Genomic DNA, 11,196 nt, shown 5'->3' with positions numbered 1-11,196 from the left:
CTTGGTAAAATATCTATCCAAAGAGGTTTGGCTTTGCCTACTTTTTAAAATGTTTCTAAAATGACTTAGGCAAATGTCATTACTCTGAGCAGCAATACGGCCAGTGTGAATCTTTTCGGGATGTTTCTTTTCAATAAAATCAGTCACTTTCTGATAAGACTTCAAAATTTCCTTTATCGAGAGAGATCCTTCCACGACGAAGCAAACACGCGGACTGAGACCAATGAACTGAAGTGAATAAAAAATGGCGCTGCGAACTAATGTAAAGTCGTATGGTTAGTTTTTGTTCGTATCGTGGAGCAAAAATATGTTCGAATTTCATGTCGTATCCTGAAAATTTCGTATGCTGGGACGTTCGTATCCTGAGTAGGTACCACTGCATTTACTAAAAATTTGCTTCATTATTTATTAAAAATCAGTATTTACAGTTGAATTTGTCTATCCCAAATTTCATTGCAACGAGAAAAAATTCTAGATAAACAGGAGGTTTCGAGATATAGCGGTTCCTACACAGTAAACAGTAATAGGTTTGGTTAGAGATACGATATTGTATTAATACAATAGAAATTACAGTAATGCCAGCATTAAGTATAAATAAAACATTTTTGACCTACCTTAACAGAAATAATTTGTCAACGGTTTCTAATAGCTGACTTTCTTCAATCAATAAGACAAGCCAAATTTGTATCTAACCAGAGAAAAGCTGAGTTAATTGCAACAATTGCCTATGTACTGTACGGCAATTATAGTTTATGCTATCAAAATGCAATCGCTGAGCTTTCAATTTGTAATTGACTCTTCAGTATAAAATTTGAAATATAGCAGTTTTGCGAAAAAATTATTTGATATAAGCATATAAAATATATTGAATTTAGTTTGAAAATGCAGGAAGAAAATAAAATTTCCAGATAAAGAGGTTTTTGAGATAAAAATATTTGAGATAATAGGTTCAACTGTATCAGTTTTAAATGTATAAATATAGATCACAGTTAAATCATGGTATAAGCGTTTATTTTAATAAAGAAAGTGTTGCGATTAATATCTTTAATTTCGAATTGTCAAAAACGTTGTCTTTGCTTTAAATTAATAAGTCTTATATAACCTACGAATTTACTCTAGAAATATATATTGTAATACTTTAAGAAATCACATAATATATGGAATGAAATTTTAAGTATTTGTTATTTTGTGCAAAATAATAGAAATTTTTTTGAATTTCTTCCATACGAGTAAATTAGCGAACCTTGGCAAAGGATATGGAATAAAATTCTCTCTTATATTATACGTAAAAATTAACTCTGCGGATGTCAAAACTACCGAGTGAGGTTGCTTTGTTACTGTTAGATACAGTAATAAAAAAAGTTCAGAACGAATTGCTGGATTTTCGCACTCCAGATATGACTCATGGCCTCCTTTTATCTTTCTATCCCCTCGACATTTAATCACCAAAATTTAGCATCACTGGGTTACGTACACGTTACTATGCCAATTTCGTTTGTTAATCTTTATTCTTTCCTGGTATATTAAACTTAATAGATGCCAACGCACACACGGATTATTTTTTATTTATTTTATTTTATTTTCTTATGTCGTTTTTGGTTCAGAGAGACTCAAAACGTTGGTGATTTGAAAAATAACGCGGAGGGTCAAATTTGACAGGATTCCAATACTTTCCTGTGTTATATATATAACAGCCGGGAAAATAAATTTGTTTTAAAACGAATATTGGTCGTCAAAAGTTTAAAATAAAAGCATTTATTGTATATCTAACTAAATTTTAAATTTTTTCAAATCATGAGAAGAAATATTAATTTTTAACAGAATTTAATAATAATAGAAAAAGTACAAAAATAAATCGAAGTGAAACTTGTAATAATTGATTCACAAATATAGTCAATATTCTCAATTTATCAACTAAAACATTCTAGTTGATAAACTGAGAATATTGACTATATATGCTAATATATGCATTAAAATGCATTACATATTGACTATATATATGCATTATTATACTCACATTTTATGTTAGCATGATAACTTCAGAAATTTCTTGTTCGGTATCAGAATTTTCTTCACGTTCTTCAACTATATCATTTTCATCGACATCACTTTTAGTTTTCAGATCCAATAATTAAATTTTTATCATCAGGCTCAAGTAACAACTGCTGTAAGTTTTCGCCTTCTCCTTTATTGTCAATTTGATATGCAATATTTTCTATTTTCAAACAGAAAACCGAAAATAATTTTTACAAAATAACAAAATTCTCTAATAGGTTTCGGTATCTCTCAAATACAAATTAAGATATGTAAAGTTCCCTCTAAAAAATAGAACTGACGAAGAAATGCTAGTTAATCAATATTATCAGTCCCTTGAGATGCTATTCGTGTTGCCAGATTCTACATCGTTTTAGAACAAAAATAATTAAAAAATTATTCTGAATGTATCTGTAAAATCGGCCGCTACTTCGAAGTGTTAAATGAATTCAAATGAAATTCAAGACTAAATTCTTCACATCATTCTGGCATTTTCTAATAAATTATTTAATGTATTTTCTAAATATGATAAGTAAAAATTAAGAAAAGACAGTAGAAGCTCGAAAACAGAAATAAGATATTTTAAAACTATTTCATAAACAAAACGTGTTTGAATATCTTCTTCTTATTCAAGTCCATCGTCATATTTAATTTTAAAAAAATTACATAAAGAAAATCAGTATTTATTTAAAATATCTTTATCTCAAATTTTTTTAAAAGACAAAATATTCATAATAAAAACCAATATTTTGTAATTGTGAGTTAATTGAAAATTGCGAACAAATAAATTTTTATAAAATCATTTATTAGTATTTCATTTATTTTTATTAAAATTTTTGTAATTAATTATAATTATTTACTGTATATGATGTTAGTTTTCTTAAACAATACTTTTATTAGTACAGTAGTATTATTTTTTTTGAATTTAGTAAATGTTTATATTATTCTATTCGCTATGTTCGAGTATTTTGAAAATGCAGGATGGTAGTAAAGTAAATTCAATTATAATCGTAACATGTTAATTATTAAATAGAATAAATAATCACAAAAAATTAGAGAATGTTATTTAATGCTTTACAGATGTATTCAAAATACAAAGTATTGAAAATATTTAAGAACAAGAAATAAATTTATCCGCTTATACTGTATTTACTGTAAAACAATACTTTATTCATTTTTAATTTATAGAGTAATAGAATAAAACAGACATTTATTAATATGCATTTATTAATATGCATTGCAATGGATATAAAAATCGAAATATATGAATTTTTACAGAAAATAAGAAAATATAGAATGAAAGATGACAAACTCTAGAATAAAAAATCATTCCATATAAAGTATTAAATCGCACTGATATTGGTCCCAGGGCACTAAGGCATGTTAATAATAAAAGTAATAAAAATGAATCTTACACTAAATATTATTAACTAAAGTTTATGTTATTAAGATATGAATCATTTATTTTTATACAAGCGTAAATGTGTAAGCTATAATAGATCGGTTATTAAATTGAATTATAGGTTACAATAGTTTTTTCATTATATAAAGAAAGTTTTTACAGTTGACAATTAAATTTATGATAACATTTTTTTTGTCTTTCCGAATGGAACACTAAAAGAACCTTTAATCGTGTTCATTACGTGTTTGGCCAGGCTCATAAACGAGATGACTAAATGATATCACAAGATTCATCATATCAAGATTGATGCACCTTTGAAAATTTATGAGCGACTTGCACTCGAACCCAAATCTTCCAGAGCAGAAAAAATGTTGCCTTTAGCGCTTTCCCTGTCTGTCCATCCTTATAATAATGTTACTTTGTGAAGAAATTTCAATTTTTTAATTAAACAAAATCTTATGACTTGTTTTAATACTTATTCAAATTAGTTTTTGAATTGCTTTATTAATAAGAACAATTTTAACCATTATTTGGTTAATCATATTGCAATCATTAACCAAATAATGTGTTAGAACAAAATATCATTTTTTTTAAAAATAAAAGAAACTGAAAATTACTATAGTAAACAAATTAANTAATCATATTGCAATCATTAACCAAATAATGTGTTAGAACAAAATATCATTTTTTTAAAAAATAAAAGAAACTGAAAATTACTATAGTAAACAAATTAATTAAGATAATTACATATAATAAATAAATTATATGATTAATTCAATATCTATATAAGTAATAATATAATTTATTATATGACTCGTTATACACATACACTTAAAACTTATATATATATTCTTCAATCCTTTTGATTCTGCTCTACAGTTTACTGTCTCTCTGCTTCGATACCTAGAACAAGAATGTCCTTTTTCTTCTCTGTGTAATCGAGAGAGCTCAGCTCTCCCCTATGAAGATGACCTTTCTATTCTCTAACGTCTTTTGATCTGGAGTAAAACAGATAGCCGCATATCTCTATTTGTTTGTCTTGTTAAGCTGTGGCAACGCAACACTTGGCCAATTTACCTTTGCCTTCCGGGAGGTCTCGTTTAACTGGCCCCTATTCGGACATTACAGAAATTACCAGAAAATCTCCACGTGGCCAGTACGTCCTGGCGAAGCCCGAACCTACAACCGACTTTCCAGTGTTTAAGGAACGGAACCGCTTGGCCACTGGTGGGCTATATCTATATTTACTGTTCTACATTTCTATACTTATTTTTATCATAAGTGAAAATTAATATATAAGTTATTAATTATAAATTCTTGTATAAGCTTTTTTATAAGTAACTTATATATGAAATATGTTTTTTAATATAAAACATACGAAAAAATTAGCTTATAAATTTATTTTACAAATTTATAAGTGCATAAAAATCTATAACTTGAAATTGTTTCTGTTGTTAGTTTATCATCATCGCACTTACCAAAAGTTATGATAAAAAATTTTATTTTATGATTTCTATGGCTGGAGACAACAATGAAAACTTTTATTCTATATTTTGCTTCTATTTTTGATTTATGTAAAGTATAATTTGTCTTATATACTAATGTTTTAAAACATGTTACAATGAGTAATTTATATTACAAAAAAAATTAAAATTAATGTTCATTAAAACATTTTTCAACAAAAATGTTTTGTAAATTGTATATAAATGTTCATTATTTTTAATTAAATGTAACAATTTATGACAATTTGTAATTAATTTTTATTAAATATTCAAATGTCATGGCACAAGCTTCATTAAAGTGACAAATATTAAATTAAAAGTAATAATTTATATTTTAAATTATTTAGAAAAACATTTTTTCAAAATATTTAGTAGGTAATTTTCAGAGTATCATTATTTAATTGATAATTCCAAAAGTAAGTTATAANTATCTCCGGAGTTTTTGAAGACTCGGCATTTTGACGACGACGTTCATTATTGATACTTTGCAACAGGCGTCGTGGGTAAAAATTGAAAGAAACACCTTAATTACCCGTACATTTTCCAAACTATCAAAAGCATTTATTGATTGTATTTACTGGTTATAGCTATAACATTTGAAACAATTACTGTTAACTCGATTCACCGTCTTCCAATTTGCTTATTACGTTGTCATTCGTGTTTGCTTCCATGTAATTGTAGGAATCAAGATCTTGAATACCATCTTATAGTCCAACTCGCCATCTCATTCCAATTCGAGTTTTCCTAATTGCCTTTCGGATGATAAACTCTCGACGTATGAACTCGATCGTGACTTTTCTACTCTCAATATTTAATAATGTTTATCATTGTATTTCGAAAAATGTTTTAATGAACCTTGGAATGGAAAGCTCAGTCCGACTGTAGACAATTTGAAGGGATGGAATTTCAGTTAAACTCCTTACCTGCCACTCTAAAGTACATTTTTATCCCATACAGTGCAGTATTATATAGGCATCTGGAAAATAATGCAGTAATTAATAATCAAGACCGATTTAAATGTTTCTTATAATTGTGAACTACTGATTTAACACGTCTTTCAACTTTTATACATTTTGGATTGATAAAAATGCTCTGCTGAATAAAGGTAAAAAAGTTGATTAGTCTAACTGTCTTGGTCTCAGATTAATACAGATTACGGGAAAGGACGTGTTATATCACCCAAAAGTTATGATAAAAAATTTTATTTTATGATTTCTATGGCTGGAGACAACAATGAAAACTTTTATTCTATATTTTGCTTCTATTTTTGATTTATGTAAAGTATAATTTGTCTTATATACTAATGTTTTAAAACATGTTACAATGAGTAATTTATATTACAAAAAAAATTAAAATTAATGTTCATTAAAACATTTTTCAACAAAAATGTTTTGTAAATTGTATATAAATGTTCATTATTTTTAATTAAAGGTAACAATTTATGACAATTTGTAATTAATTTTTATTAAATATTCAAATGTCATGGCACAAGCTTCATTAAAGTGACAAATATTAAATTAAAAGTAATAATTTATATTTTAAATTATTTAGAAAAACATTTTTTCAAAATATTTAGTAGGTAATTTTCAGAGTATCATTATTTAATTGATAATTCCAAAAGTAAGTTATAATTAACGGTAATACTAATATGTAATTTCTCTTTATAATGTGTCAATCCGAACTATAATTAAATTATGTTCTTTGGTAAATTAAACGTCAAAAATGGACTTTACAAAAAGAAGTTTTTATTAAATTTTAATTATAATAAAAATTTTAATTTTAACAAAGTGATTAAAATATGGATTGTTATACGTAAAATAATATATATATTTTTAATTTGAAGTAGTGTTTTGGAGGATTTTTGTGTATAAATTTGAATTAATACATTTTATTCTCATATTACTAAATTTAAAATCAAATATAATCTTATTTATAAATCACTTTACTGAAGTGATGCAGCCCAATTCTGAGAAATCCGAATTTATATTTGCTCAATTCCATCTCAAAACTAGACTTATCAGAAAGAATAAGTATAAAAAACATACAGACAAGTTTTTCTTATGTATGTGTCATTAAGAGCAAACATCCTTTGTTTATTCTATTTTTAAATTAATAAAACAATCTGATATTGTGACTATCTATAAAACAAATTGGAAGATTCAGAATTGTATGCTGTAAGATAAGAAGAAGAATTTTAAATTTTTAAAGGAACATGGTTTTAATTAATGTGAATTAAAATTAGTTTACTTATTAAAGGAATATATGCAGTGGCGTCGAGAAGTCTTGGTGTTAGAGGGGTGCATACAGGGGCGGATCTACATAGGGACTAATAGAGCTTAAATCCTGGGCCCCCAAGTGTCAAGGGCCTACAAAAATTGAATTATTGTCATTACTTTTTCACAGTGCCGTAACTAGGCAGATGCAACAGGTGCACCCGCACAGGGTCCACTTGGAAGGGGGAAAAAGCCCAAAATGCATGTATTTGTTTTATTATTTTTCCGAACCTAATTGATTAAGGGGCCTAAATGCAAATTCTTGCACAGGGCATAAGAATGATTAGTTAGGGCTGTGCTCATTGTTAATGAAATTAACAACGAGCACTTATCGTACAGTAAAAAATAGTTAATATTAGTAATATAATGTAATAATAATGATAATTTATAATCTCATAGTAACAATAAAAATATCAGTTGGAGAATCGTGCCTGTCGCCACTTCCTAAATCTGCTATGAGGGAAGATGAAGCATTAAAAGGCCTTTAAGAAATTATAAATTCGATTGTTTCTCGAACTTATTATAAGAACATGAAATCTGGAGTTTCGAACAATCTGGATTCAAATTCGAACCCAAATTTTTTAATTTCAATTTAATATAATCTGATTAAATAATGCAAATTAAATCAAATTTATTGTACTCTTGATAAGATTAATTTAGATAGGAAAATATTTTCCTATTTATGCAATAAATTCTGCGTAAATACAATTGTTGATGGATATTTTTACTTGAATGTATTTACTAAAAGCAATTTTAAGCAGATGAAATATTTAGTATAAAAATATTTTAAAATATTAATTAGTGTTGCNGTATTCTCCGGAGTTTTTGAAGACTCGGCATTTTGACGACGAGGTTCATTATTGATACTTTGCAACAGGCGTCGTGGGTAAAAATTGAAAGAAACACCTTAATTACCCGTACATTTTCCAAACTATCAAAAGCATTTATTGATTGTATTTACTGGTTATAGCTATAACATTTGAAACAATTACTGTTAACTCGATTCACCGTCTTCCAATTTGCTTATTACGTTGTCATTCGTGTTTGCTTCCATGTAATTGTAGGAATCAAGATCTTGAATACCATCTTATAGTCCAACTCGCCATCTCATTCCAATTCGAGTTTTCCTAATTGCCTTTCGGATGATAAACTCTCGACGTATGAACTCGATCGTGACTTTTCTACTCTCAATATTTAATAATGTTTATCATTGTATTTCGAAAAATGTTTTAATGAACCTTGGAATGGAAAGCTCAGTCCGACTGTAGACAATTTGAAGGGATGGAATTTCAGTTAAACTCCTTACCTGCCACTCTAAAGTACATTTTTATCCCATACAGTGCAGTATTATATAAGCATCTGGAAAATAATGCAGTAATTAATAATCAAGACCGATTTAAATGTTTCTTATAATTGTGAACTACTGATTTAACACGTCTTTCAACTTTTATACATTTTGGATTGATAAAAATGCTCTGCTGAATAAAGGTAAAAAAGTTGATTAGTCTAACTGTCTTGGTCTCAGATTAATACAGATTACGGGAAAGGACGTGATATATCACTAGTCCACAAAAATAAGAAAAATTTACATAACTTATATCCATTTCCATAGCTAACAAATTTACTTATTTCTTTAAGAAAGACAGATTTACTCATGAGATATTCTACTATATTTAATACTCAGACTTCATCTCAAATTTTGAATTAGATATTTTTGAAATAAGTTATAATTGAAATAGAAAAGTTAATTAAAAATTACACTGATGATTCGATATAACGCAGACCTGTATGCAACACGAATAACCCTGAATCCTGTAGCTTTTATTGTCCAGCCTCTTCAGATCCTGCTGCTCTTATTTCATTTTATTGTAGACTGCTGTGTTAAATTGGCAGTTAACAGTATTGGTTCAATTTGCAATATTTTTCCGGCTGTCCTATACTTTTTACTTGCCACAGTGTAAACACAAATTAACCTTTAAATGTCTTGATGCGTGAAAAGCAGGATTAAAGTTGACGACAAGAAGTGTCTGAATAGGGCGACGGTAGGTCAATAAATAATGGTGCCATGTGTCATGGAAAATTTATAAATTTTGCGGGGAAAAAAACGCTCCTTCTTACTACATGATATCATGAATTGTGCAAAACAGTCAAAAAATATTTTAACCTCAAACACTGCGTTATATAGTCATAATCGTCTTCAATTATCAATAGATTTACGGCAAAACAATAAGTAGAGATTAATTTGATTAGAAAATGATAGGAACTTTCTTTTTTACTTTCTCGGCGGTTATACATAACAGAAACAAAGTATGGAGATCGGTCAAAAAAGACCCTCAAGATTTTTACAGTTTTGGATTCAGGGGACCTTTAAACATTGAGAAATGCCAATAAATTCAATGTTTTTGTCTGTATGTATGGACGTAAGTGTATGATGTTTATGTGTGCGTGTTTGGCACGATTTTGTTCACAGTTTAAAGCTTAATTACTCTAGTGCCGTTTGTCGAAAAGTTGTGAAATTTTGCAGGAAGGTTTGTGTATTAGAGGAATTAATGCTATTAAATTTTGGTGGTTTAAGGTCGAGAGGGTAGACAAATAGAGAATGTCACGTGTCACATCTCCAGTGGGAGACGGAAGTAATTAAGATTTTACTCGTTACTAGCATTTGCAATTTATATCTATATAATTCTTCTTTACTCTCAAAATTAGGCTTTTTGCCATTTTATAATAATTAATAATATAAAATTTTTAAAAAATAAAGTACCATAACAGGTGGCTCCATACAGAATTTTAACTCTTGCCTGGAAAGTTACGCAACTCGTTTGCTGGATTTTCCTAATAACAATTCTATTACTGAAAAAAAATGAGGTAGAATTTAGCATTAGACATTCATTTAAAGGTTTTTGGATAAAGAAAGGAACTAGTATCGTTTTTAATATTAAATGACAAGTTACAGAATCTCACTAAGGAAAGAATATAAATCAACTTTTAATTTAATAGTGAGCAGTTTTTTATAACATCACTAAACAGCTAACTTAATTTTATTCTATTATTTTAAATCAACTATGATATGAATCATTTATAGCATTGATAGGTCATTTAAACTTATTTATTCTAATTTCTAAAAAGTTTTAACAAATTATTAATTCAATCCTTAAAAACTTGGACAGTAACTATTTCAAATCTCACTATTATTTCTAATACTGTATCTATACTTATCAACGACATTATACTGTATTAGTTTTTCAATTCAGAATTTTAATTAATGAGTAGTAATTATAAACTGTTAAAAAAGAATTCTAATTTCTAGGTTGAAAGTGTTCGTCTGTTTAAAAAGCTACAATGTGGATTTTATATTAATAATCCTGATTACTTCATACATTGGTATAATATTAATTGTTAATTTCAATGCCCATATTTTTCAATGGTCTAAATTTTTGAATAAAATCTTTAGAAAATTTAAAATATTATAAGAGAGAAAAGATTTTTCTCAGCTGTTATATTACGTTAATCATATTTTAATAATTAAATGAAAAAGGATTAGTGCAAACTTTATTTCCGTTAATAATAATTGTTTAGTTGCAAATTTACATTTTTTTTTGTTTTGTTTTGTTGACGATATTGCTGAATAACTATAGAATTTTCATACAGAAGTATAATCACATTTAACCATTTTAAAAGATAATATCATAATAATAAACGCGGAGCTTTCAAGCGTTTTTAATCTGTTCCATCTAATTTTGTTGTAGCACTCCATCAAAGAAGGTGATATTTTTAGCGCTGGCTATTTCACTTACTAACTTCCATTTATATAGTGTTCTCGAAGAAAAATTTTCAACAGTAGACCATCAACGATACTTTCCAGCATCAATCTCACAATTACCAATCAAGCTATATTTGAACAATTTTCAGTTTTCTCGTAAAAAGAAATACAAAATCCTTCATTTAACATAAAAATATAAAAAAGATTTTCTAACTATGTTCATAG

This window comes from Centruroides sculpturatus, unplaced genomic scaffold (assembly GCF_000671375.1).
Source record: "Centruroides sculpturatus isolate CEXI.00-Female unplaced genomic scaffold, Cexi_2.0 scaffold985, whole genome shotgun sequence".
Classification (NCBI taxonomy): Eukaryota; Metazoa; Arthropoda; class Arachnida; order Scorpiones; family Buthidae; genus Centruroides; species Centruroides sculpturatus.
Note: the sequence above shows the minus strand (reverse complement) of the source record.